The 7,171-nt window shown below is 43.9% G+C and overlaps 1 pseudogene; it reads right to left on the reverse strand.

The window, feature by feature from the left end:
* Window positions 1–5,639: 5,639 nt before the first annotated feature.
* LOC147443217 (uncharacterized) lies at window positions 5,640–6,947 on the reverse strand (annotated as a pseudogene).
* Window positions 6,948–7,171: the final 224 nt, after the last annotated feature.

The raw sequence follows: 7,171 nt of genomic DNA on the forward strand, positions 1-7,171 counted from the left end.
TGATCATATGGGCCGGACTTATCGTAGAGGTGTTGAGAGAAGTCCAGCGTTTGCCAGGTGGTAGAATTTTTTTGGTAGTTGTTTTTATTGTTCCTATAAAATTATAGGTATAATAAATCTAAAGGTAACTTTTTTTTGGTAGATGGCTACTAGGTACCTTCACAGACATGGGAGATGCTGTGTTGGATTGTTTTGCAGAAGTTGGGACATTGGCAACACAATGTTTACTACTACGTAGACATTGCATCAGTTGTGAGAAGGATTGGGCAGTTTTCAGTGCTTGTTTGGAGCCTTGTTTGGAGCCAGCTCAATGCCTACCTTCCGATTTAGGCTCGACATTGATGTTTCATAGGAGTGTCAGAGCTCAGGTAACTGAGAAACCGAAGCAGGTGTCCGAGCAGCTTCATCCGCTTGACCCACCGTTCCCGACACCACTTAGCAGTCAGGGCGGGGCAGTAGCAGCACCACATCCCACTTTCACAGCCCCATTTTTGGCATGGCGTGCAACTGGACCATCTCCCAGTGCATTCATTGCCTCCACATCTGAGGCCGTGCCTGGGGTTGATCCATTGCCTCTTTCACTACCTGTAGCCCCCCCCCACATATAGTTCACACCCTTTGCTATTTGGAGTAGTTCCCCCACCATTTGGTGCACTGCCCCCGTTGGCACGACCTTTGTTTCCTCCCAGAGGATATGGCCCCCCACCGCCCTTCTTTCCTCCACGTCACCCATGATGTATCACCCCCCATATGTATTTACTTTGGATGCAATGGAACTCATAGATTTGGGGTTTGCTATTTGAAAGAGACCGTAATTGTGTGTAAGGAACTTCTATTTCTCTTATTAATAGTGTATTGAATGATTCACCGGTGTTTTTTGTTTGAATGTAAGTTGGTTGTGAAATGACAATCAAATTTTAGTTGGAGAGAGAGAGAGGGAGAGAGAGAGAGAGGAAACAAAAGAGAGAGAGAGAGAGAGAGAGAGAGAGAGAGATGGATAGATTGTCCCTTCTTTTGAGAATCCGCTCGCCCGATTCTTAAAAAGCTCTCACCAGAAACTGCTCGCCTAGAAATTGCGTCCCATATATACATACATATATACATATATACATACATACATACATATATATATATATATATATATATATATATATATATATATATATATATATATATATATATACATACATATATACATACATACATACATACATACATATATATATATATATATATATATATATAGAGAGAGAGAGAGAGAGAGAGAGAGAGAGAGAGATTTAAAAATCTACTTTATAAGGATGTCTGATTTAACCTTTACAATATGAGATGAAAATTTCACATGAAACCATTTTTGGTATGTACAAGTGGATTGTCATAACTTGCCTCACTCTTTTTGCCTTGACTAAAAAGAACTTTGTATTGTTTTGTTCTTATTGGATATAATTAAAAATGAAAACCCTTCCGTGAATGTTTTAATTTCAAAGTAATTAGGTCTCCACAATTTGGAAACAAGGTGAAGTCTTCACATGGGTCTTCATGGGCTTTAGTCCTTTCATGCTCATGTATGAGTTTTAACCTAGGTCACCAGTTATGGTGGGGTTGGCAACCGAAAAACTCCAATAGGTTAAGGATTTTCTCCAAGACCACATGGATATGCTGAAACTTGCTCGTCAGAATGTTCGACAAGCACAGGATCGGTATAAGAAGTACGCTGATGAGAAACGTCGGCAAGTTACCTTCGAAGAAGGGGAGGAAGTATTTTTACGTTTGCCAAAACATTCAGAAAGTCTGAAAACTAGGCCAACACCTAAATTATCTCCTCGATATGTGGGCCTTTCAAAATACTCAAGCAAGTAGATGATCGTACCTACAAATTATTGCTACCTTCACATTCTCGTATTCATCCGGTGTTTCATGTAATCCGTTTACGTAAGGGGTTACATGGGGACGACAATGTCATTGACCAACAGATTTTGGTTGATTTCATTGAACCTCCTACCTTATAGCATGAACCTGAACGTGTTCTCGATTACTTGCATACGTCAACAAGCCTTAATCAAGTGGAAAGACCGACCTAAGGAAGGTTCCACTTGGGAAAACATTAGTGTTCTTAAGAAGAAGTTCCCCACTTTTATTTTCGAGGGCCGAAAACTCTTCTTAAGGGGGGATTAATGTCCACCGGCAAGGCCGGACTAGACAAGGGCAGGGCCGGGCTAGGCAGTGTGGAAAGGGAGTCCAACTAGGGCAAAGGGCCAAGGGCTATGCTATATAGTGGGTGTTGGGTGGTGGACTCCTAGGTTCTAGTTTCCCTTGTCTAACAGAGCCCTTCCCTGGTTCTTGCTGACCCCGATTTCCCTGTATTGTTTGCTGTGGTCGAACCCTACTCCAAGTGCATCTGTAGACCTGATTGATTGCACCCTCGCTATGCAACAAAGATTTCTCTCTCTTGTTGATTGCACACCCCACACCACGCTGGCAGTTCATTGCCTGTCTCGTAAGCATGCCTTCTTGCTTAGAAATCTCTCTATGGCTCCGTGAGAAGGTTGATCAACATTTGGCCTACCTGTGTTTCCTCTCCCCTTCATAGAGGGCATCTTCTTGCCATGTAGCTTGACTTATTGAGAGAGAGAGAGAGAGAGAGAGAGAGAGAGAGAGAGAGAGAGAGAGAGAGAGAGAGAGAGAGAGAGAGAGAGAGAGATTCCATTATCGTCCTTGGAGGTCAAATATGACCTATGGGACCAAGAAAACGTGTACAATAGAGGCTCCTCTATCTAAGAGGGTACAATGTCTGCAATGACACATGTAGATTGGGGGGGGGCTAGGGGGGTGATACAACAAAATTGCAACAAATGTTTCTTATGGGGGTTGGGGTGGCTAAGGGGGAGGAGGGGGATGTCGGGTGGGTTTCTTATATGTTTGAAACTCCTCAATGAGGGCTCTACCACTAGGATAGACGGCGTACTTACCTGCGGCCCTGTGCATCTCGTATCTTCTGTAGCTCTTGCTTCTTCATCTTGAGTTTGGCGGGAGCTAGAGCCTCGCTAATCCATATGGTTGTGCCCTTGAGAAGATACGTTTGCTTTAAGAGTGCCATGCCGTCCTCTTTGGTCTTGAAAACAAGGCTCCCTTGGTTGGTGCTGAAGGAGTACGAGCGGAAGTGCGACGCGAGAGAGAGTGCGAGAAGAAGAGCATGACGATATGGTGAACTCGCTCTACTGTAATGTGTAGAGCATAGTGAGTTCTTATTAGGTTTTTACAAAAGAATATGTGTACATACCTGGCGGCCCGCCCACTTACCTGGGTGACCACATTGGGCTTTATACCCCAACAGGTGCGGGGATCCCGATCGACAAATTTGATGGTGGGAATGTCAAACTTGACTGGTTGGATAGCATTGTTGAGCTTGGTTCAAGTAGTAGGAAAATCATCATTCTCCTCCTACCAGTAGGAGGGCAAGCCACCGATGCATATAGTCAATGCAAGGCCTTTCCCCGACGAAGACGTTCTTGTAGGCACTCCTCCACTTTGAAGGGGATGGTAGCAGCATTTGCTTGGATTTGGGTGGCTAATAAAGCCACATTCTAGGTGAATGTGTGCTCTACTTCTTTGGCCTTTGCTAGGATGCGGTCAATGTCTGCTAGCTTCTGAAATTCGAGCAATTGGAGGCCATTAGGAAAAATATGGACTCTCCTTGGGCCTTTTTGATTAGTGAAGGCTTAAGGGAGAACCAATGAGAGGGCTCTTGGGATATCACCTAGAGGGGGAGGAATGGTAGGGGTGCAGCCTAATTGTCTCCCTCTTCAATGCTTGGTTCTTAGAGAGAGGTGGGAGGTAGGATTGGGGGGGGGGGGGGGGGGGTAAATAGAAGGAAAGAGGTGTCATAAAAGAGGGAGGGACCCCAAAAAAAAAAAAAACGCGCATGCTTAAAAACCCTAAAATGAATTTTTTTTTAAGTTTCAAAGTTGACTCATTTGCCTCCAAAACTATCCCAAAACATAAACTAACTTAAATGATTTTGTTAATGTTATATCATAATTCTGTGCCATATCTCACAAAACCTATGTTTTGCATGATGTTCTGGAGGTTGACGCCTAGGAGCAACGGTCAGGGGGGAGGAGGACGCCCTTCGGACCTCAAGCGGCACTTGCTCACAACCTCGGCACACTTCTGACTGGTGTCGTGGTGTTTATCCATGCCGACTACTCTCCCAATGGTCGCTACAACATTTTTGCTCTCCGTGCACTCTCCAAGGCATTGTGTTTAACAACACTTGCCCAATCGGCCAACCTTGTAGTGCTTGAAAAGAAAGATTTTGCAATATCCACTTTCAGTGTTAACTTTCGTGGGCGCCTTATCGCCCATGTCGGCATGAACCAAGCTGTAGGGGTTAATGACACCCAAGAAATCACAACCACTTTACTTAACAGGGAGCCACCCCAAAAGGCCAAGCGCCAGAAAATTGTAATTCGAAAGATCCTAAAGCAAAAGCCGGATATCATGTAAAGCATTGATTTCTTTAATGAAACTTCTTTTTGGTGTCTATGACTCTCTTACTTGAAAGTTTTGAATTTCTTATATGTTTGGCTTCCATTGTGTATGAGAAGCACCATAATTTCTGATATGACTACTAAAGGGTTTGGAAGGCATTAAAATTATTAAAATGCATACTTTGTTATATGCTAGGCTTCCAAAGTTATTGATGTGCCTAATGAAGGGCTTGGAAGGCCCTAAAATGGGCTACCACAAGGGCGCGCATTTGGGCCTTCCATCAGCAAATGAAAGGGGCAAATGCGCGCCCTTGTGGCAACTGATTTTGGACCCATTTAGGAGCATACTCAGGTGCAAAACAAAAAGACAAGAGATTAATATGTTTTAGCTGCTCATTTGGGGTAATCTTACGCCCATCTTGGCCCAGATACTTAAAGTTGTAATAACAAATCACAAGAGGAGACTATGTGGCAATCTCTAGCCCATTTTGGAGTATAGGACTGACTTCACAGATGCAATAACCATCCTTCAAAATTTCTATGCTACATGGACTAAGGGGTGATGATTGCCAGATGCATATATGCTAATTGAAGCATTGAATCAAACAAAATATCCTTATTGCTTGTTAAAATTATCTGGAAACCATTGGAAAGGGTTTGGGATGCACTAGAAAAGGCTGCCACAAGGGCGCGCATTTTGTCCATCCATATGCCTCTGGAAGCCCCAAATGCGCGCCCTTGTGGTAGCCAGTTTGGGGGCATTCCAAGCCATTTTCAAGACTTTGTAGATGCTTTTTCCATGCAATAGTGAGTCTTCCCTTGCTTTAATGCTTCACATAGCATGGATGCATCAGGAAGTGCATGCCCCACTTAGCCAAGGTGCTTAACGTAGGCAAGTTTTCACAATAACAAGCTAATGGATACGTACATACAATAGAAGGTAGACAAAACTTGGAGCAGTGCTACATCGCATGGTACAGAAGTAAAACAATACAATGAGCAGTGGGGTATACAATAAAAGATGCTTATATTCAAATTCTTCCCAACAATGCACAGAGTGGGGTATACAATCAAAAGACGCTTGTATTCAAATTCTTCCCAATCTTGGAAGTTTCGTGAATACAAAAAGGTTTGATGCCTAATTACAAGCTATTCCTCATGGCGCAGACGACGAGCAAGTTGCATATCCTTGGGCATAATGGTTACACTCTTTGCATGGATGGCACATAGGTTCGAATCCTCGAATATGCTAGTTAGATATTGCTCTGCTGCCTCTTGGACTGCCTCTATGGCCACGACGCCCATCCGAAACTGAGTGTTGTACAATTGCAAAAACTCCCTGCATAGCCTTGCAAAAGGGCCCCTCCGAATCAAGAGCTCGGTACTCTTTTGATAGTGGCTAATTTCCAAAAAAGCACGGCTGCGATTTCGTACCTTCTGAGGTCAACGAGGAGGTGCATTTGTTGCACGAGTTGGGGCAGCTTGCTTCCTCTTCTTGTAGACAATGCTCTTTCTATTTTTTTTCTGCATAGGCACTTCCAACACCTCATAATCTAATTCCACCCACTCTCCATCTGATTCGTGCTCTTCACTATTGAGTGGATGTGATGGTGTAGGTCCACTCCCTTTAGGAAGTGTCTTACCCCCAATAGACATGTGAGCTTCATAAGTTTGTATTTTGACGCCAACCCATGGGGCATCTTCATTCGTTTGCGTCTCTTCGGAGCCTTCTGACGGCTGCTTTTGGTTGTTTGTTTGTTTGCCTTGGTCGCTCTCATCCTCCCTGTTGCCATCAGAATCGTTGGAGTCCGATGAATAGACAACAAGACGATACTTCCTTCTCTATTTTGCTGCTCTAGAGGACTGGCCATGCTAATTTGAAGCTCCACCTTCTTCTGTGTGGACCTCACCTTGAGCTTGTGAAGTTCCCACTTCTGTTGCTGTACCTTTGAGTCGTTGGCCATCCGGCCCTGTTGGATATGCAATCCTTGCCGTTTGTTTTGTTCTTGCCATGGTAGCACCTAGTAGGGAAAATGACAAAATGAGCGCTTTCAACCTTTAAATAGGTTTTTTTGAGATTTGGGCCCTTTCACACTATGCGGCCAATTGAGTGAAACTGAAATAAAGCAATTGAATTTAACAAGTAAACCTGGATCATGTGGACAGCTGAGCCAACGCCCAAACACTGCCTTTTCGATACTTAGTTGCATGCCAAGCTTCATGGCCTAGGGACGCTCGCGAGCGTTTCCACTTCTCGGATGCTACAGTACGGGAGGCTTTGCGTAACTGCTTTGCTAACATCGACTCTCTTGCTTTCTCAATAGTGTGAGTTCTCCCAAAGGCGTGCCTAAAAAACCAGTTAAACATCTCTTGGAGGTAGTTGGCGAGTGAACCACCACCACCATGCCGAGTATTCTTGAAGTAGACTCCTTCTGCTCGATAGTGGGACTTCTCCATGCCTTGTGTACTGCATATATCAAGCGAACCATAGCGGTCCATGAAATATGCACCATGCGCATAGAGAATGTGCTAAAACAACCAAAAAGGAGATAAGCCAATAGAAAAGCTGCATTTTCAAACATTGCATATGTATTAAGTCCGTTAAAAAAACCATGTAGTGTGTAATCTTGCTTTCAGACCATCCCTCCTTAGCGGCCTTTGTGAATTCATAAAGCACCTTG

Source organism: Adiantum capillus-veneris, chromosome 14 (genome assembly GCF_014529385.1).
Source record: "Adiantum capillus-veneris isolate H3 chromosome 14, ASM1452938v2, whole genome shotgun sequence".
NCBI lineage: Eukaryota > Viridiplantae > Streptophyta > Polypodiopsida > Polypodiales > Pteridaceae > Adiantum > Adiantum capillus-veneris.